General features: G+C 38.8%; 1 protein-coding gene across 8 annotated transcripts in view; it reads right to left on the bottom strand.

The window, feature by feature from the left end:
- The window catches only part of NRG3 (neuregulin 3), a 1153291-nt gene that overhangs the window by 406034 nt on the left and 724743 nt on the right, over window positions 1-22514 (bottom strand). The gene's annotated exons all lie outside the window — the stretch shown is intronic.

Here is a 22514-nt window from a genome sequence, read left to right as displayed (position 1 = left end):
GTGCTTTGACTCTTGCACTCATGTTTGCGACTTGGATGAAGCTCCTGGCTCCTGGGTTTGGCCTGGTCCAGTCTGGACATTTTGGAAGTGAACCAATGGATGAAAGGTCTCTTTCTGTCTGCCTCTTCCTCTCTCTCTCTCTGTAACTTTGCCTTTCAAATAGATAAATAAAGTTTTAAAAGATTTTTGTCTTGAAGCCTTGAAATATAAGTAATAAAACTAGTAATGAATACACAAAAATACAAAGCTGAAAAAAAAAAGAACCAGAAATCTATGAGACTAGAAGACAGAGTGAAGATTAGACGCATTTAACAATGTGGGAATAGGTCAGGATTCTCCTTGTAAAACCACTGCACATCCTCAATGCTAGTCTGTGCTGTCATACCACCTCAATGGCAGAGGTGTCACACTTTTGGGAGAAGACCATGTCCTACACCTCTGACCACAAAATTGAGCAAGCAAGGCACACAGTATCAGACTGCTTTGATTGTTATACTAGTAGCCGTTTGATCTTAGAACAGAAATTCTACCCAAAGAACTTTTTTATAAGGAATGAGATGCATGATGTTGTTTTTGATGAAGATGGCTCTGATTATATGTATGCTTCCAAAGGTTACTTTTTCTTCCATGATTTAAGAAGATTAAATCAATCTCTACGCACCAATGTTTTCAGAAACTTCTGTGCCTCACTTGTATAATATTAAGTTGAAACCCTTATGCTTCTCTCATGTAAAGAAAGATTAGGGGTCAGTGTTTTGGTGTAGGGCATTAAGTTGCAACCAATATCCCATATTGGAACACCAGTTTGAGTCCCAGCTGATCTGCTTATGATCCAGCTCCGTGAGAATGCACCTGGGAAGGCTGCAGAGGATGACCCAAGTTCTTGGGCCCCTTCCACCATTGTGGGGAACCTGAATGGAGTTCCAGACCCTGGCTTCAGCCCGGACCAGCTCAGACCATTGCAACCATTCAGGAAGTGAATTGATGGATGGAAGATCTATTGCTCTGTCTCTTCCTCTCTCTGTTTCTCTGTCTTTCAAATAAAATAAATCTTTAAAAATAAAGATGAAACCATAAATGTGTGTTAATGTGTATAAAACCTTATATATTACAGCTGTAAAGGAAGGCAAAGCAGCATCAAGATCCAGAGGTTGGATTCTAGAGCCAGTCTTTCTGTATTTGCATTCCAGCTACCATTGTTTATGTATTACATAACCTAGAGATAGGGTATCATATTCCTTAGAAGGATGTGGCAATTGCATAAATAATATTTTCAAAGACTACCATAAATAGTCATACATTTCTGTAGTTCTTAGTTTCTATAAAAATTAATAATATATATGAGAAATATTTTAATGACTAACAATTTTTAAATGATTTTACTAGATCATTGTATTAGAAGCTTAAAATCTTAATAGTAAACTTGGCTTTGAGAAATCCTTATAATTTTGCTCTAGTAATTATAATGCTTGCTATGGAAACAATAACTTTGTGAACTGAGAAACAGAAATAACTTACTACTATGATATCCCTTAGATTGTTTATAACCCATAATATAAAATTAAAATTGATAAGGCTAGATAAACATGAGCTTCCATGAATTTATATATAGGAATGGATGATAGTCTGAGAGCTTTTTTTTTTTTTTTTTTTTTTTTGGACAGGCAGAGTTAGAGAGAAAGAGAGACAGAGAGAAAGGTCTTCCTTCTGTTGGTTCAACCCCCAAATGGCCACTACTGCTGGCGTGCTGTGCCGATCCGAAGCCAGGAGCCAGGTGCTTCCCCCTGGTCTCCCAGGCGGGTGCAGGGCCCAAGCACTTGGGCCATCCTCCACTGCCCTCCCGGGCCACAGCAGAGAGCTGGACTGGAAGAAGAGCAACCGGGACAGAATCCGGCGCCCCAACTGGGACTAGAACCTGGGTGCCGGTGCCGCAGGCGGAGGATTAGCCTAGTGAGCCGCGGCACCAGACAGTCTGAGATCTCTTGTATGCAGAAAGTAAAGTTAATAAGATACAGACCCACTTCTTTTTTTTTTTTTTTTTTTTTTGACAGGCAGATAGTGTGAGAGAGAGAGACAGAGAGAAAGGTCTTCCTTTTGCTGTTGGTTCACCCTCCAATGGCCGCTGCTGCCAGCCTGGAAAGAGGGGCAACCAGGACAGACTCCGGCGCCCCGACCGGGACTAGAACCCGGTGTGCCGGCGCCGCAAGGTGGAAGATTAGCCTAGTGAGCCGTGGCGCCAGCCCAGACCCACTTCTTACAAATCCAAATTCAAGTTGAAGGGACTGTGCATGTCCTTTGTATTCTCAAGTATGTATGTTCACCATTATTCAACAATCCATCACTTTGGGTTTCTTACTAGGAAAATCGGTTTTCCGAGACTCATTTTTTCACCCAGTTGTGATTCCTTAAAGCCTCAGAAAACAACCTGAGCATAAATCAGAGGTTCACTGACTCTGACACAAAACAAAAACCAGTTCTGGAATGAAAATCAACTACGGAAACAAACAGGGTTTTATAAAATCTTGAAAAATATCATCTTAGAGATCTAAAATGATGAGGTTTATAATTTCTAGGGTAGAAACATCAAAACTAGAATTAAGCTTATTAAGCTTAAAATTAAGTCTTATTCACTGATACACATATTATTATATGTATATAATGTATAATGTATATAATATGTATATAATATATATTATTATATGATATATTTAATATATAATTACATATGCATAACATCCAATATTTATTACTCCTTTTTACACGATGAAAAATAAAAATGAAGGAATTCATGTATATAGCTCTGTTTATCAAATTTTTCCCAATTATTAACAGTATATAATAACATTGTAATGGACTATTATGCTAATACATTTATAATCATATTTCATTCTTTAAAAGAGCACATAAGAAAGTGTTATTTCTAATATTAGTAAAAAAGAAAAATTATTCCAGAAATGTTGATTAATTCACTCAACTCACATTGGAAGTTCAATCAGTAATAACTTGAACTTAATTCTGAATCTAACAGAAATTCCCCCACTACTGCATGTTTCTTCTTTACAAGTGAAGGGAGTTCCCATAATCAAATGTAAATGTTGACTGTGACATTTCTACTTTATCTAAAACCATGAACTCAGGCTATAAATGATATTAACTCTTCAGAATCAACTGTAGCCTGGTTCACTATTTACTGGCCATATACAAATACGGCCAATAGGGACCTACTCACTGGAGACAATAGCAAGGCTTTTGTCTAACCCCACTGAGTACCAAAGTTCTACAGACCATTCAGTTGAATACTTTCTTCATATGTTCTTGGGCTGCTATTCTTACTCCTGTCTGTGATCAGATTGCCTTTGTTATAAAAATGATGTTGTGATTCTGCAGACATTACAAAAAAAAAAAAAGATTCAAATAGGAAAGACAAATGGGTAGCAAAATTCAAGTGAACTAAAAGAATGACAAGGAATTAACAGAGGAAGAAGGAACAACATAAAACTGAGGTTTGGTTTGGCAAGTTTTTGTACATACATCCATCAGCTCAATTGGACCATAAGCTCTTCAAATGCTTAGAAGATATGTGATTGTCTGAGCCAAAGCTGCTTCATGCCAGCATTAAGAAATGATGATTTGGAGTATAGCAAAAAACACATTTACAGGCTGCAGTCTCCATCTCTGTTGACTACTTCTCAATATTTACATACTTAAAACTGGGACTCAACAAATGGGCTTCAATAAAACAGCAGTGGAAATCCAAAGACTTATTTCCTCCAGGCTTCTAAAGTTCAGCTGAACATGGTAGAAGCTTGGTGTCAATGGCATACATAGGCACCAAGACCTCTTATTATTGCCAGTGACATCACAGTCTTGGCTGGTGACAGCCAGCAATTGATATGATCTATGAATGAGCAAAAGCAGTAGCTGCCTCTGCTAGGTATTTTTATTGCCTACCCTAAATTCATTCCTTCTCATCCTAAGTCCAAGTCAAATTATATTCCTTCAAATTATATTCCTTCACCTAGCAATTAGGTTTGCCAGGTAATTAAATTCTAGACAATGAAATGTGGTAGGATATTGTTATTTCCAAGTGTGGCCCCTAGAAAACCTCCCAACCTTTCTCAATCATATCTAGTGACTCTCAGGAAGAGATTAAAAAGTCCAAGGCTGCTGTCATCTGGAATCCCTGAAAGAATGTGGAGAGAGGTCCCATCGTCCTGCCCCCTGTTTTACAGTAACTCCTCTAATTTATATTATGGAGAAATAAATGATCTTATATTTTATTGACCAATTGCTTGCTTGGGTGTATTTAATACTCCAGCACTTTCTATTTACTTCACTTAGTGACCACAGAAACCAGAGCAAAATAGGAGGGAAATGTCACACAACTCATGACCGCAAAATGGGCATTTGCAGAGTACAAAGAATCAACCTCCAGTGCTTCTCACAAGTGTTTAGTTGGCACTAAACAAAGGCTAGGTTTCCTGGCAGAATGGGATCAGAGCTACGTAATTTTGGTTTATCACTTTATCACTGTATTTTTACCTGTAGGTTCTATGACTTATAAGATATAGGTAACTGAATGAAGACATGATCGAAGAAAGGAACATGCTTGCTTAAAACGTTTAATAATTCACAAATGAATGCATAGTAATATAGAAAATCCATGAGAAACAGTAGAACATATTGGAAACTTGCCATATATTTTTTGAAAAAGCTGTGGTTTACCAGATATTTTATGTACTTAGAAAAGTGACTTAATTTCTTTAAGTCTCAATCAGAGCTCAGAATATTTACCTCCTAGTGTTGTGCAGGGCTTAAGAAGTTGATACAGTTTTTAAAAAGTCAATATTATTAAGACTTTGATATATTTAAAATAAAAGTTAATTCTTTAAGAACATATAAGGTATTAGAATTGCACAGTATGTAAATTGGGATGGAGTTGAGTTTGCTGATTTTAAGCTTTAATAACTGTTGTTTACCCCAGTTTACATCCTATTAAAATCACGGGATTCAGTCAACTTTGACCTCATTTTAAACCATTTTTGCAACATTGTTTTCAATTCATTCATGAAAATAACAATGTGTGAAGTTTAATGTCTACAATGTCTTATAGTTTGTTGTATTTATTTTTATTTATTTATTTACTTATTTGAGAAGCAGAAAGAGAGTGAGCTCCACTGGTTTATTCTCCCAATGGCCGAAATGGATAGAATGTGGCTGTGCCAGACAGAAGCTGGGAACTCAGTCCAGGTATCCAGCATGGGTGGCGGGACTCTGTCACTGAGGCATCACCTGCCGCCTCTCAGGGTCTGCATTAGCAGGAAGATATGGATAGGAGTAGGGGCTTGGGGGCTGGTGCCGTGGCTCACTTGGTTAATCCTCCACCTGCGGCACCGGCATCCCATACAGGCACCAGGTTCTAGTCCCGGTTGCTCCTCTTCCAGTCCAGCTCTCTGCTGTGGCCCGGGAGGGCGGTGGAGGATGGCCCAAGTGTTTGGACTCTGCACCTGAATGGGAGACCAGGAAGAAGTATCTGGCTCCTGGCTTCGGATCGGTGCAGCGCCAGCCATGGTGGCCATTTGGGGAGTGAACCAATGGAAGGAAGACCTTTATCTCTCTCTCTCTCTCTCTCTCTCTCTCTCACTGTCTGTAACTCTACCTGTCAAATAAATTAAAAAAAAAAAAAAAAGGAGTAGGGGCTGAGAGTTGAACTCCAATATGGAACACAGGAGTCTCAACTGCTGGGCCAAATGGTTGATCTTGTGCTGCTATTCACTGAGTTAAACATTCTGTGATCCTTTGCTTTAGGTTGAATAGGCTGGAACATTTGCCCCACATCTGTTCCCACCAGAGAAGCAGATCTAAACAGTGGTCATGAAGACGGAAAACAAATGTGCCTCAGAACCCTATAACCCTGACTCATACTGTGTAACTGGTCTTAAAGTCACTATCATGCTTTAATTACTTGATACCTTTATGGAAAGGACAAAATTTCACACATCTTGGGCTGTGGCCCTGCCCTGAATCATCTTTTGGTGGACTAAAGCCCAAAATAATTCTTGGCCCTTGTATGGCCCCTAGAGGAGTAGATCTTCTACCTTACTGTCAACTTCCTTTGTCCTTGATACCTTACCAAGTCATTGAAACCTTTGGCTCCATTTGGCAAGGTCTACACGAGACCTAGTACTGATCCATACCAGATGGTACAACAGTACCAGAATCTTAGCTGCCTCCTCATCATGCCAGGTAGAAACCAGTTTGTACTCTGTCTGGACCAGACAGGGCACAAGAGCAGCACACATGCCTCTTGTTAACCAAGCTTGGCAGTGTCTATATAAATTGAATGAGAAGACTGCTAAACTGTTTCTGTAGGTTTGGGGTAGAGACTGAGATTATATTCCAACAAGCCCCCTGTGGGTGCCAATGCACACATCACATTTGACTAGACAATATTTACTGTATGGACCTTCCCTCTTCAGCATCCATCAGACTTCAAGATTACTCCTTCAGTTCCATCTGGGAGTCCTCTTAGCTTTCTCTGATAACTTGCTCTCATACAGCTTAAGTTCCACTGTGTCTCTTAATAAATTAAACTGAAGTGTTGATGTGCTCAGTTTAGAGACATGAACTCTCTCTACACACACACATCCTTTTGTAAGATTTATAATTCATACTTACGAGATTCTTCATGATCACTTTTAAGTTTCACTAGAAATAAAAATTATATAAAATATAATTGTCTTAGTCTACTTCCTATTGCTATAACAGAATACTAGAGAATGGATAAGTTATAAAGGAAAGAGACTTCTGGCTCTGGAAGTTCAAGAGTATGACCATCTGCTCAGCCTGCTGTGGGGACTCAGGCTGTTTCATTGTGTAGCAGTAAGTGAGAGACAAGTGGGCAAAAGAGAGGAAGGATGAAAGAGCCGACCAGCTTCATGACAATATACTTTTGCAAGAACGAATTCATTTCCATGAGAAAAGAATTCATAATGGTCGTCCTGTTAACCTGGAGACCAAGCTTCCACATGAGTCTTAGCAGGGATAAATCACGTCTAACCCATGATACCAACCTAACTGCCATTCTTCTCACTGGAGGTCAGGTTTCCTGCATAGACTGGCAAAGACATCAATAGTTGGAACACCAGATTAATTTGCATGGGGGATAGAATAATATCCCTGCTTAAGCTTGACTTCTCATTAAAGTGTTGAAAAACAACTCAAAATGTCACTAGCAATTAACATGGATGGAAAGTCAGAATTATATGCAAGAAAACAACCATTTTTCAGGGACTATTCTGCAACTACATCTGGGTACAAACTATCACATTCGCTAAGCATTTCTGGAAATAAGCCATTTCCACAGTTGGAGAAGAGAAATTTGATACTGATTTTATATTATGTTTTAGTTAAAGAGAAAAACAGATTTTTTAGTTAGCTCACTGGAATTGCCAATTACCCTAGTCAATGAGAAACTGCAAATGAATAATACAAGTATGTGAATGGGCAAATCCTGTTGTAGAGTCAGCGCTGACGATAATGTTCTCCAACTACCTGACTGCTTGAGTTCCAGGCTCACAGAGCTGTGCAGTACCTTCCATCTATTGGGAGGAAAATCAAAGCCCTTTGTCCACCTACTTAACATGTTTTTTTAATGCTCTGAGGGGAGTCTTTAGCAGAGGGTTCTGTTAGCATGTTATATAAACATCTAAATCAAGTAGAATTACTGGTCCTGTTGCAATGTGATCTCACATCTGGAATACTGCCCACCTGACGTTTCTGTAAGTTCACTATGAGAATGAGAATACAAGTTCCTCCCCAGCACACACACTACGTGCCTGAAAGAACATCTGGTTCAGTATGCAGCTGGAAATTCCTCAATTTTGTATTGGGTGGAAACCTTTCATCGATTAGTCGTATTTCTTCAGAATTTCAGTTGGTATTTTTTTTCCTCAGGGCATTCTTCAACATAAAAAAAAAAGAAGGCATGTCTAACTGCATAATGCCTCATTGGGTGGTGCTTTCTTTACTATTTATTATCTAACTTTCAGAGACACATATGTGGGTTCTGTACAGAAATGAAATGAACATCAGTAGCTTTCCAGCAAGTATCTAAGACAAACCAGGGTTATGGCTGACTGAAAGGAAAACACTGGGGCAGGGAGTAGGCGGGTCTTCCTTATACTGTATTAGCCAGCAATACCCATGTCTCAAAGACTGGAACCAAACATGCCTCCAATCCTTGGCTTATATTAGTGACAGAAGTAACCAAATATAGGAGAGCTTGAATAAGGGAGTGGCTTTAGGAGATGAGGCTGCCTCTGTGAGAATGATTCCTTAATGATGTTAGATAATTGGGGAGGGTCCTACCTTGAGATTGATTGATAAATATTTAATACTGGGAATAACAGATACTTAATACTAGATAAGCCCTTCCTCATTGTACCTGCCTCCCAAACTTTTGATGCAAACTCACTCAATTCAAAAGGAAACTAGTTTAATCATGCAAATGTGTTAACTTGCAAATGCATAGCAAAGCAGTTCTATTAGTTGTGAAAATATATGATAATTCAGTTTTGTAAAATGAAACACAAAATGGTTTTTATTGAAATAAAAACATTTTTAAATCTTGGGGCTGGCATTGTGGCATGGCAGGTTAAGCCGCTAACTGAAACACTGACATCCCTTAGGGTTGGTGGTTCAAGTCCCAGATGCTCCACTTCTGATCCAGCTCCCTGCTAATGCACCTGGAAAAGCATAGGAAGATAACTCAGGTGCTTGGGCCCCTGCCATGCATATAGGAGACACTGATGAAGATCCTGGTTCCTGGCTTTGGCCTGACCCAGCCTCAGTCATTTGTGGTCATTTGGGGAGTGAACCAGCAGACAAAAGATCTCTCTCTGTCTCTCCTTCTCTCTTTTTATGAGTCTGCCTTTCAAATAAATAAATACATCTTTTTAAAAAGGAAATAGAAATATTTTTAAATCTCTGATCATCGCAGGAACTGTTTAAACTTTTACAGCACTGTTTTTTTTCACTTTGCCTACCTATGATTTTAAGTACACATTAGTAACAGGTTTCAAGTTTCAGATGCTTTGGATAGAAAATGCCACTCAAATTCTCATTTTCAGCAACTCCAGACAGAGAACCTCAATGGTTCATAGCCTGTCCATCTGTTGACTCAATTGCTCTGGAACTGGGAGGAACAGCACACAGCAGCTGGCTTCTCCCTTAGTCAACAGCAGGTGAGTTTGGGTGGGCTGACGGATGCGGGACTACAGCTTGGTCTCTCTAGAGCCTCATGCAGCTCCATAGGAAGTCATGCCCCAAGTAGATTTTTGAGAGCCTAAAGATAGCTCAACACAGTAATTCTCAAAATCCCATTACACTGCTAACACTTATTACAGAACCCCAGAACCCCATTACACTGCTAACACTTATTAATGACTCCAAATAGCCTTTAATTAAGCTGTCATAGCCATTAATAATTATCATCTCAAAAATTAAAGATTTTAAAATTTAAAATATTTATTAATCCATTAAAATAACATTGTCAGGCCATCATATGTTCAAATAAATGTATTGTACAATTTATAAAAATAAGTTTAGAAGAGTGCCATTGTTTTATAATTAATGATTGTTCTTTATGTGTTTTAACAGAATACAGAGGTGTTATCACAATTGTTTCTACCAGGGTGATCCTCAACTCACGCTTTGAGAAATACTGGCCTAATGCATACTTTATTAAGATTTCTTATACTTATTTGAAAGGCAGAATGATAGAGAGAGGGAGAAACAGTTAGAGAATGAGATCTTCCATCCACTAGTTCATCCCTCAAATGACTACAAAGGCTTAGACTGAGCCAGTCAGAAGCCCAAGAGCCCAGAACTCTATCCTGAGTCTCCCACATGAGTGACAGAGGCCCAAGTACTTCTGCTCTCTTCTGTAGCTTTCATAGGAGCTGGATTTGATGCAGAGCAGATGGGACTCACATGGGCACTCTGATTTGGGATGCTGGTGTTGCAAGTGGTGGTATAACCTACTGCACCAGTTTTAAGTATCATTTAAAAAACTTAATATAAGAACTTAAAAATATAGGTCAATAATCATCCTATCCATTCCCTGGTACCAGTTTATTTTCTGTTATATTACAGTTAAAATCATTAATAATTATGAACAATATAAATGAAATCCAAATGCCAGAGCTTTTGAAAAATGGCAAAAGTTAAAACAGATACATGTTGCATATATATGACAAACTATTAGATTTATTTTTCTAATTTCAAATTCAGATCTAAATAAAAATATGATAATAAAATAAGTACTGTCTAATTCATCTAGGCTCTAAGAAATATATTCAATAAATTTTACAAAGTTAAGTACTACTCTAATATTTTCACATTTATTCATCATAAGAACCCACACAGACTACCTTCATTTTCTAACTGAGGAAGCTAAACCACAAAGAGGCCAAGTATTTTGCATAATATTTCATGACATGTGGCACAACTGGGGATTAAACCTGGGTTTTCTGACTGTGGAAACCAACAGGCCTCACTATCTAACACTATGGTTATCATTGGTGATGCATGCATTTGCCATTCATGGCTGTCTTCAGGGAATTAGTTTTTGACTAAAATTTTGCCTGAGCAACGAACAGCCAACCAATCCTTCCTATTTTTTCCTCAAGGACAATAAAACTATTTTGAGTATTTATCTTATTTTTGAAGTTATTTTTCTTTGTATTTACCACCTACAATCAACAGAATCAATGTGTTCTTTGAAAACAAGAAAACATCTTTCCCTATTTAGGTCCCTTTAGAAATCCATTTGACTGGTGCATTAAGTTATAAAAATAATAATAGTTCTGATTTAGGATATTTAAAGCACTGTTTTCAAGGCACCTTATTGCAGTAGTTTGGAGATAACATCAACAATGGCAATATTAATAGTGTACCTAGGATATGTCAATATACTGTACATTCACTATAGAGAAGATTAGAAAGTGCTTTGGTTTACATTTTCTCTGCTTTCCATCAATACAGTCCTCTGAATGGGGTTTAGCAGAGATGAATATCATTATGTTGAATTTTCAGATGAATTACTGAAGCTTACAGAGACTAAGGGAGGTATCCACAAGGTACTAGAAAAGAAATCTGCGCTCAGAAGCAGGTCCTGAGATTGGATTTTCCTTGTTTTGGCACTATCTCTTTAGAGATCTGTGTGGGCCTGGCAGGTCCACAGGACGAGAGGGTGACTGCTGCTTCTCTAGGGTTGTGAGGTGGTCTCCAAGCCAGAACAAAGTGCAGTGAACGGTGTACACCAACCGTCAGAAAACTCTCATGGCTAGTTCTGCCTCTGATAACTAAAAGTCTTTGACGATTTACCCCACAGGTGATTAGGATCTTGGGAAACCGGCTCATGAACCTAAAAACACACAGGCTTGGTTACACAGCTGAGTCTGAATGGGCTATACTTCCTGTGTTAGTTTTCTACTAAACATTTTACAGGCTCAGTTGAGTCATCTCTTGATTACCATGAATGAGTTAATTACCAATCATTTATGTTCTGCCATTTTAATTTTTTTGCATAATACTTCTTTCAATTAGAAAAACCTACTTAGAAAGATAATTAAGATCAGAAAATTTAGAAGAGCAGAGCTGAGTGTTACCTTTGGGCTAATCTACACAACCACCCCAACTCTCACAAACTCCTTTGTCTGCAGTCTTTGTGGCAACTTTGTTAATAATAACATGCACATGCATTACTCCCCCAAAACAATATCCACAACAACAAAAACATCACAGCAATAGCTTTGGGAACAAAGCTCCTAATGCATTTCAATGCCTTGTGGAAAGCCTCCTGACAACGCTCTTGATTTCTATAGCCAGGAGCACTGTGTCTTACCTCCTATAGAGAAGATACTTGCAAATGATGCCAGTTATAGCAGATACATATGGTCCATAAAAAAAAAGCAGTGGTAAGTCAATGGCTAATATTTTACCAAAGCAGCATGCAAAATGTGCTTGTATTTGTGTTCTGATTTTTGATCTAAATTTCTTTCTTTCTTAAGATTTATTTACTTATTTGAAAGAGCTACAGAGTGGCAGAGGCAGAGAAAGAGAAAGAGAGAGCTTTCATTTGCTGGTTCACTCCCCAAATGGCCGCAATGGCCAGAGCTGCGCCAATCTGATGCCAGGAGCCAGGAGCTTCTTCCGGCTCTCCCATGTGGATGCAGGAGCCCAAGGACCTGGGACATCTTTCGCTGCTTTCCCAGGCCATAGTAGAGAGCTGGATTAGAAGTGGAGCAACCAGGACTCGAACCGATGCCCATATGGTATGCCGGCACTGCAGGCGGTGGCTTTACCCACTATGCCACAGCACCAGCTCCTATCTAAGTTTCTTTCTATCAAAGTAGGGAATGAGTTAAGGAAAAATTAAAAAAAAAAAAGCAAGCCATGAACTAAAATTAATGCCCTAATAATCACTTGATAAAAAAAATCACTTGATAACCTATGAAAATTAGGGATTGCAAAGAACAAGTTTGAATCTTTCATTCAAAGTAAGATTTGAATTATCAATGTACATGTTTGAAGCCTAATTTAGACACAAATGATACCTACTATTGCCTACAGAGGAATTTAATGCTAGCATTCCTGGCTAAAGTTTACCAGGAAGTCCCCTAAATTTACTGGACTCAGTTTCTGTGATAAAAAATGTATTTGTCTTAGCCATGCCAGGCTCTTTATATGGTTTACTCTACTCAATCCTCAGTACAGTCCTGTGAGATAGGCATTTTTCCCTGATTATATAAATGATGGCTGAATAGGCTCACTAAGGTCAACTAGCTTGTTCATGTTCACATGGCTGAAAGGCCCAGGGATGAAATTGCAATTTTGGTCTAATTGTTACTGAAGTTCTTATTCCAATCTACCAAATAATGTGATTTGGGAGGCTCGGTACAAAATGAAAATGTGTTAAAAAAGTATTAACAGTGATAACAGAGCATTCAACCAAACGTTAGGCCCTTTTGAACACAGGTCTTGTGCAACTGTATGTGCGGCACGCTCATGAACTCACAAGTCCCAAGTTAAAGATGAAATAATATAAAATAACATGTTGCATTTCTTGAGGAACATAAAGACTTTTATAGGAATTACAAGTATAATGTCTGAAGCCAAAGTAAAAGACATGGGCTTACCAATAGTTATGAGAATGACTGGAGCAAAATTACAAGATCCAAGCAAATCTAGTCATGTAGAAACATACAATCAGCTAGAACAAGGAATGAAAGCTTGGCTTCCTTCCTCTCTTGCCAATACTCTGTTCATCATTGTTAATTTCCAGTGGCGAAAAATGGTGTGCCCTAGTAGAGTGAGTTATTGATAGCACTGTGGAGAAAAGTCAGCTGGGATTTAGACTGCTACTGAATCAGTATTATTTTTTAATAGAGCAAGTGCTCAAAGAAAATGCTCTCTTATCACTTTACTATTGATTGTTTTGTAAAACTGAAAAGCACAGATATTTTAAGCACTGACTTCTGATGATCAGTCATGAGCTTTTCTCCTCAACCTATTTCAGCTACTTTTTTTCACCTCTTCTTAGTATTTGTTGGACATAGGCTTTTTAAAAACAAATTCACATTGAACTAACTGAAACATTTCTTTCCCCAAACTGCCTAAGTTCAGAATTTGATATGCTGTTCATATTTCAATTCCTTATCTGTCATTTGATTTGCTGAACCCTCAGTCTGCTGGGTGAGATTTAATAGCCCCTTATCTGTCCTAGGGGAGAAAATGACTTGCCAAGTGGAAGATATGCTCGGATGTCTGAAATCCCATCCTGAAAATAAACTTCTCCTTTGATGTTAATTCAAAAGAGGGAGCTTCCTTCCACACTTATTAAATAGGTTTTTAAACGTGAAAGCACTTTGGGCATCATACTGTATAAATGTACACTATTTTGTCATGAATGTTTTTTAATAAAGAAAAGGAGAAGAAACTATATGGTACTTTGTCAAATTTGTGGAAAATTAAATTAAATGATATATTTATACTGGTGGTCATCTTTTGAAATCCATTCTTTTTTTTCCCCCATTATATGCATTTTCCATGAACTTTTTGAAGATAGATCATAGGCAGGGATTTCAAATTTGTTATTCACTAAAATAAACTCATGTTTACTATTATTTTCCATGGACTTTTAGAAGCATCTTTGTCTATATTTATGTATGTATGTATGGATTTATGTGTGTATAAAACACACCTTTTTTATCTCTGCATCCATGCCTGGTCCTTATGCAGATGCAGATTTATTTTGTAACTGCCTTTAAAAGCAGCACATCTCTGATAAAATTGCTTCAAATATGGCCAATATTTTCCCCAAAATATCTGATTTTTAAACTGAACAGATGTCTAAGAACTATCTAATTGGGAGAACGTAAAGAATAATGTAAGGCGAGAGCTGTAGCATGTAACTGAAATGGCCAGCAGTCATACAGGAGAGACTGTGGCCACATGTGTGCTCTCGTCCCCAACCTCTTATGAAAACCGAATCTCACACACGGTGTATTCCGTCATCTCCAACAGCTGCTCAGTGTGAGCTATGTATCTTTAACTCACACTTGATTTCCCCAGTTTTCTTCTGATATGGAATGTGAATGACGGAATTCTATCCATGACCTCCAATACTTTCATAAACTCAAAGGAACTTATCTCAAAGCAGTTGCAGCCCAAGGAACTCATACTGGGAAGAGAATTTTTTTTTTTGCCAACAAGTGTGAATGTTCAGAAAATTCAGCCAAACTAGTGATTAGATACTAAATTCCAAGGAATGAAGTTATGGCACAAAATTATCCTTAAAATACATGCATTTGGTGGACTTCTCATTGGGAAATGTCAATTTGATACTATAAATATCAATGAATCAGCCAATAAAAGTTAATTTATGTGTTGTAACAACTGGATACTGACATGTAAAAAATAAATTTAGACACAGATTTTATACCTTTCACAAAAAGTGAGTCAAAATAGATCAGAGACCAAAAGGTAAAACACAAAACTATTTAAAATTTCTAGAAGAAAGCATAGAACAAAATTTAGATAACCCTGCTTGGGTTCAGTTAGAAATAAGGTTTTTTGAAGCTATTTTACAACATTTAAAAAGTATTTTATTTATTTATTTGAGAGGTAGAGTTACAGGCAGCAAGAGGGAGAGACAGAGAGAAAGGTCCTCTATCTGCTGGTTTACTCCCTGTTTAAATGGCTCCAATGGGCTGGAGCTGGGGCCGATCTGACGCCAGGATCCAGGAGCTTATGCTGCGTCTCCCACACAGGTGCAGCATCCCAAGAACATGGGCCATCTTCCACTATTTCCCAGGCCATAAACAGAGAGCTAAATCAGAAGAGGAGCAGCTGGGACATGAACTGGCGTCCATGTGGGATGCTGGCACCACAGGCAGAGGCTTAACCTACTACACCACAGTACCAGCCCCCCCCAATATTTTTTGATTGTGTAAAAATATGTCTAACATAAAATTTACTGTGTGAATTATTTTAAGTGTATACTTTTAGTGAAATTAAATATAATCATAGAGATCACTGTAGTGGTACATCAGGTTAGCTGCAATTTGGTATCCAGTCTTCAATATTGGAGTCTTGTTCAAGTTCTGGATCCAGCTGTCTGTTAATGCACCTGGGAAGGCTGCAGAAAATGGTCCAGGTAATTGGCTTCCCGCCACCCACATGGGAGAACTGAATGGTGTTCCTGGCCCCTGGCTTCAGCCGGGCCAACCCTGGCTGTTGCAGCCATTTATGGAATAAACCAGCAGATGGAAGGTTTCTATTTTTCTGTCTCTCCCTCTCTCTCACTCTCCCTTTCAAATAAATAAATATTTTTAAAAACCCAGAAACTCATGATCAAAGAAAGCTAGAAAATAAATATTTGCAATAGCATTATTTACAGTTACCCAAAGTAACCAAGATCTTCAATCAGAGAATTACAAATGATGAGTAAATTGTGGTACATACATAAGACTGGATAATATTTGCTTCCAAAGAAAAAGGACCTACCAAGCCAAGAAGAGACGTGGAAGATGTTTACATGCACATCCTCAGGTGAAAGAATAAGCTTTAAAGAGTGCATATTGTATGCTTCCAGTGATGTGACCTACACGAGGCCATCTCTGGAGACAGTAATGAGATCAGTAGTTGCCTGGAGTGGGTGGGCGGGTATGTGGGGCGTGATGAGGATGGAGGAATGATGCCTGAAACAGAGGACATTTTTAGGACAGGAGAACTATTCTGAGTCCTGATGGTGAGTACATGGCACAATCTGTCCATCAAGCACACAGAACGGCACAACACAAAAAGTGAACTCTAATGTAAACTATTGAAACAATAATATATCAATACTGGTTTGTTGTTTGCAACAAATCTTAATAATAGGGGAAACTGTGCAAATAGGATCTCTGTGCTTCCCTCTCCATTTTTGAGTAAACCTAAAACTGGTCCTAATGAGTATATTAACTCATAAATGTATATATTTTGCATGCTTAAAAGCAAATATGACACTTTTATTCTAGCACTGATCTTAGCTTCCTTTTTAGAGACAGCTTGATCCAGTATTTTGACTATTACTATAAAAGATTTCTTTTCCCAGAACAATTACTACTCTTTATAACCATACTACATATGCAAAATGAACAGACACAGGACTTCAGAAAGATATTTAAGTTAGAAAAACAGTTTCGAGGTTGGAAGAGTAGGAACCCTTAAGATTGTCTCTGTGGTGGTCAAAAAATCCCAAGAATGAGGTCTTAAGGCTTAGAAGTAGAAATCAGAAATGAAAATGTGCCTATTGGATGATCTGTGTCTCTGAGTGTGTCTCTTTCTGTGTCTCTGAAACAAGGGAAGAAGCAAGAAATGAACACATAATTACCAGGCATGATACTAGAAATTTTACATATCCATGTCACTGAGCACGCACACGAAAGTATGGAGACAATTTCGCAAAACTCATGGAAATGGAACTAAAGGATAGGTTTATTTTGGTGCAAAAAACAAAACAAAACAAAACAAAAACAAAAAAAACTAAATCCTGGCTGGTACTGTGATGCAGCGGGTTAGCTGCCATCTGCAGTGCCGGCATCCCATTTGGATTCCATTTCAAGTCTCGGCTGCTCCACTTCCGATCCAGCTCCCTGCCGATGCACTTGGGAAAGCAGTGTAAGCTGGCCAAAGTCCTGGGGCCCTGGCACCTACGTAGGACCCCCTGGTTGAAACTCCAGGCTCCTGGCTTTGGCCTAACTCAGGCCCAGCCATGGTTGGCTATATGGGAAGTGAACCAGAGGATGAAAGACCTCTCTGTCTCTCCTCTCTCTCTCTGTATCTGACTTTCAAATAAATAAATAAATCTTAAAAAAAAAAAAACTAAATCCATGCAATTTTTCCAAAAATATACATTTCCATGAACTTTTCTTTTTTTAATTTATTTGACAGGTAGAGTTATAGACAGTGAGAGAGAGAGAGAGAGAGACAGAGAGAGAAAGGTCTTCCTTCCATTGGTTCACTCCCCAAATGGCCACCACAGCTGGCGCTGTGCCTATGCGAAGCCAGGAGCCAGGTGCTTCTTCCTGGTCTCCCATGTGGGTGCAGGGCCCAAGCACTTGGGCCATCCTCCACTGCCCTCCCGGGCCACAGCAGAGAGCTGGACTGGAAGAGGAGCATCTGGGACTAGAATCTGGTGCCCATATGGAATGCCGGCGCCGCAGATGGAGGATTAATCAAGTGAGCCACGGCTCCAGCCCCTCCGTGAACTTTTAAGACTCCTCATATAATTGGATTTCTAAAATGTTGCATCAAAGTAAATTTATCATTTAACTCCATCTTCCATGAACTGTTTAAGTACCCGTGTACACACACTCACAGGCATACATTGGCACATGTGTCCTTATCAGTCACACACAAGAACACACATGTGTTTGCAATAGTTACACAAATGCACTTGGGAAAGCCAAGACAACTTACCAAGCCCTTATTAGAGAAGACAAAATCTGTGGCCAAACATTAGGAAGGATAAATGAGAAGATTAGAAAGCAAAGCAGGATTAGCTGTCATTTATAGAAACGCTGGTAGTTAACCAAATTACCTTTGATGAAATAAAATTCAACTTTCCACCACGTGTGTCCTACCTCTATCCCAGTTGAGTACATTTTTTCATGGTATGTTCATTTAAATTGGGTGTTTTTCAATCCAGCAAAAAAAAAATATATATATATATATTGTGTAGTACACAGTTTCCTTAATTTACATATTAGCAATTACTCTTCTACTGGTGTTGGCTGTTTTCTTCTTTTTTAAAAGATGATTTTAATTAGAAATTCCAATTAACTGCAAACTACAATCACCGTGTTTTTTTTTTTTTTTTGCCTCTTACTGAAATTACTTTTAAAAAACGATGTACATGGAAACCAAGTTACAATCAAGTAAAGGTGAAGATTAAGAAATAAGCATTGCCAATCTCTAAACATCCACCAGAACTCAAGAGCTGTTTAAATACACATGGTATTCTACATATCCATGAGATTGTTGGGGTTATATTTAAAGAACGATTTCATTATTGGAGTTACTGAATTAAACAGAATAAGTTAATAGAGTCACCTTTTTATTGATCCTGAAATATTCTTTCAGATTTTCTCAATCTTGATTCCTCAATTACAAAAAGAGAATGCCAGCAGTACCTACCTCAACAGGAGGAGCCCACTGCTCTCTCATTATGCACCAAAGGATGTCAGTTGTTATTAGATAAGTGTGGAGGTTGGGGGTCAGGCTGTGAAACATGATGGAGGGGGATTGTGTTCTGACTGTTTGACCTTGGGTTGGTTAAATTCTCAGGACCTCCATTTGCTCAACTGTAGAATGTAAATAATATTATCTTTACCTTACATTTTTTTTTTTTTTTTTGGACAGGCAGAGTGGACAGTGAGAGAGAGAGACAGAGAGAAAGGTCTTCCTTTTGCCGTTGGTTCACCCTCCAATGGCCGCCGTGGCCAGCAAACTGCAGCTGGCACACCGCGCTGATCTGATGGCAGGAGCCAGGTGCTTCTCCTGGTCTCCCATGAGGTGCAGGGCCCAAGCACTTGGGCCATCCTCCACTGCACTCCCGGGCCACAGCAGAGAGCTGGCCTGGAAGAGGAGCAACCGGGACAGAATCCGGCGCCCCGACCGGGACTAGAACCTGGTGTGCCAGAGCCGCAAGGCAAAGGATTAGCCTAGTGAGCCGCGGCACCGGCTACCTTACATATTTTTTTACAAATTTTGTTATACAAAGAGAATAGATTTCATGTATTTCATAACACAGTTTTAAGAACATAACAGTACTTCCCACCTCCTCCCTCCTTCTTCCTTTCTAATTTTTATTTCACCTCTTGTGACAATACGATTTCAATTTACTTTATAATCACAAACTTTACCCTCCACTATAGAAAAAATTCAGAGTAGAGAATAGAAATACCACTCTTCCTCAGGAGTATAAAGGGCTAAAAACATATTAAGTAGGATCGACAAGCTACAGATCAAAGGGAAATTCTGGCTTCTTGCATTTTCCAAATAAAGTTTTATTGTAACACAACTAGACCCATATTATCTTCCAAGCCTAGCTGATGCATTATCTTGCCTTCCACAGAAAAACATTTGCTGACACCCAGGCTGTGATACCAGTCACACTCAGAAAAACCAATCCCACAAAAGTTTCCCGAAATAGAATTTAGCACTATTCTTAAATCAATACGTCACTACACAGTTTGTATTTTTCTCCAGTTGTTTTTCATACTGGGCATTAAATAATCGACTTGCATTAATGATTTAAGTTCATAATGGAGGATTACTGAAGTCAGGATTCCTTTGCTATAATGGATATGTTTATTTGTTAATTCCTTACTGGCTTCTTTGTTCCAGTGTGAATGTTGGTTCTAGCTCTTTGTAAAAAGATATGTAGAGCAGATTATGGTTACCATGGAAATACAGATTTTCACTAGAATCTGCTATGATCAATTTGCTGTGACTTTTAAAAAGCTTGCAAGGAAATTTTGTAATAAAATAAAACTATCTAATTTACCAAAGCCATGAGAGGAAATGAATTTGAGAGAAAAAATGCAGTAACTATGTCATAAGTTTAGATCAAAATTAATTTTCTTGGTCACTATATATTTAGACTTCATTGTTAGAAGCAATGGCCTTATAATTCATTAACATAGATAAACAGTATCACCCTAAATGTTTACAAAATTTCTTTTATTGAGAGAAATGCTTTCCATTTGAAGAGTTTTCCAAGTTCAAGAACATAAAGGAGGGGGCTTGAAGGAGGGAGAGAGGGAAGGAGGGAAATATGGTTACATTATTAGAATTGTATCTACGATATTCATGAAATTTGTTCTTATATCAATAAAAAATTTTTTTTTTGACAGGCAGAGTTAGACAGTGAGAGAGAGAGACCAAGAGAAAGGTCTTCCTTTTGCCGTTGGTTCACCCTCCAATGGCTGCCACGGCCGGCGCACTGCGGCCAGCACACCGCGCTGATCCGAAGGCAGGAGCCAGGTGCTTCTTCTGGTCTCCCATGGGGTGCAGGGCCCAAGCACTTGGGCCATCCTCCACTGCCCTCCCGGGCCACAGCAGAGAGCTGGACTGGAAGAGGAGCAACCGGGACAGAATCCGGCGCCCTGACCAGGACTAGAACCCGGTGTGCCGGCGCCGCAAGGCGGAGGATTAGCCTAGTGAGCCGCGGCGCCGGCCATTATATCAATAAAAAATTTTTAAATGTATTGCATCAAATAATTGAATTACTATCTTCCTAATTTGGTAATCTATTGGTTAAGATCAAGCCTCTTAAAAGATATTTAAATATTAACTACAGATCCAAGCTTGTCTTTGCTCCTGTATAATTTATCTAAATTCTTTTACTGTATATATTTAGTTGTATTGCTTTATAATTTATAATGATTCCTGTGAGATGTTCTTATTCCTATTACTGTACATGTTTTAAATTGAAATTCAGATTAGTTGAACTCAATTCAATGAAAATATGAGTGAGGACTTCTACTTGACCTAGGGTGGAGAGATCACAACACGTGCACATCCTTAAGTAAACTAACGCAGAGCCAGTGTAAGAATAACACAGTGTTGAAACAAGGTATGCTTTGAAAGTCTAGCCAGAGAATTAAAACGTGAGATTTTTGTATAAAAGAATTATAAACCATGGGGCCAGCGTTGTGGCATAGTGGGTAAAGCCACCACCTGCAACACTATCATCCCATATGGGTGATGGTTCAAGTCCTCGCTGCTCCACTTCCAATATGGCTTTCTGTTAATGGCCTAGGAGAGCAGCAGGGGATAGCCCAAGTGCTTGGGTCCTTGTACCCATGTGGGAGATCCAGATGAAGCCTCTGGCTCCTGGCTTTAGCCTGGCTCAGCCTTGGCCATTGCAGCCTCTTGGGATTGAATCAGTGGATAGAAGATCTCTCTCTCTCTCTCTCTGCCTCTCCCTCTCTTTGTAACTCTGACTTTCAAATAAATAAATAAATATTTAAAAAATTATATATTACATTCCAAATCAGAGGGTGGTTCAGAGATGACATTGCTACCAAGAATCTAGCACAGAATCAGGCTCCATGGCATGAATGCAACCAGCAACTGGAAATAGCTGAATGAAATAATAGACGATTGCAAAGTCATTAGACAAAACGTGGAGTTGGGACACAGGAGTGGGTCTGAGATGGAGAAACCAAGATTTATCATACAGGTATCATTGGAGAAAGGACAACTAAGTGAATCCATGAACAGTGGCTTTCAACCTCCTGCAAAAAGAGGACAGGGGCTTGCACTGCAGGATATTTGTATGTTTATTAAAGGACAAGCCTATGAAGTTCCAAGCACTGGGCAAGGCATTGATGTAACAGTTTACAGATAAGAATCTGAGGAAATTAGACACATTTCCTGGGTCTCAGAATTTTCATTAGCTATAGTAGACAAAAGAGGACTTCAGATGTAGACTGAACACAAAAGGCAATTGTCTACTGCATCACATTCTTCAAAAATAACACAAAAAAGGGGGGACTAGGTCATTTCTGAGAGCTTAATTTGTAAGCTTTTCCTTTTTCTATATTTCTGCAACTACAACCCCTCACATATTTCAAGGTGACAGCTTGCTTTTGTGATCCTTTCCTCGGGGACACTCACTGGGAAGCAACCAAAAACAAAATAATTGAATGGTTCTGCTTGCCTCTTGGAAAAACCCAGACCCATTGAAGAGATTATGTTAGATGCCCAAGAGGGCAGGGGAGCAAAAATCATTTCTGAGCCACTAAGGAAGGAAAAAATCCTGTAGAACTGAGGGGAGGGAAGTACATGGAGAGAGAGAAAAAAACTGAGAGAGAAATGTCTAGGAAACAGTGGGAGCTCCTTTCTTGGGCTCAGAAGAAACTTCTGAACTAGAAATACAAATACGAGAGTTAGCAATT

The sequence above is a fragment of the Oryctolagus cuniculus genome, chromosome 15 (genome assembly GCF_964237555.1).
Source record: "Oryctolagus cuniculus chromosome 15, mOryCun1.1, whole genome shotgun sequence".
Taxonomy (NCBI): Eukaryota; Metazoa; Chordata; class Mammalia; order Lagomorpha; family Leporidae; genus Oryctolagus; species Oryctolagus cuniculus.
Note: the sequence above shows the minus strand (reverse complement) of the source record. Positions and strands in the feature narration are given on the sequence as shown.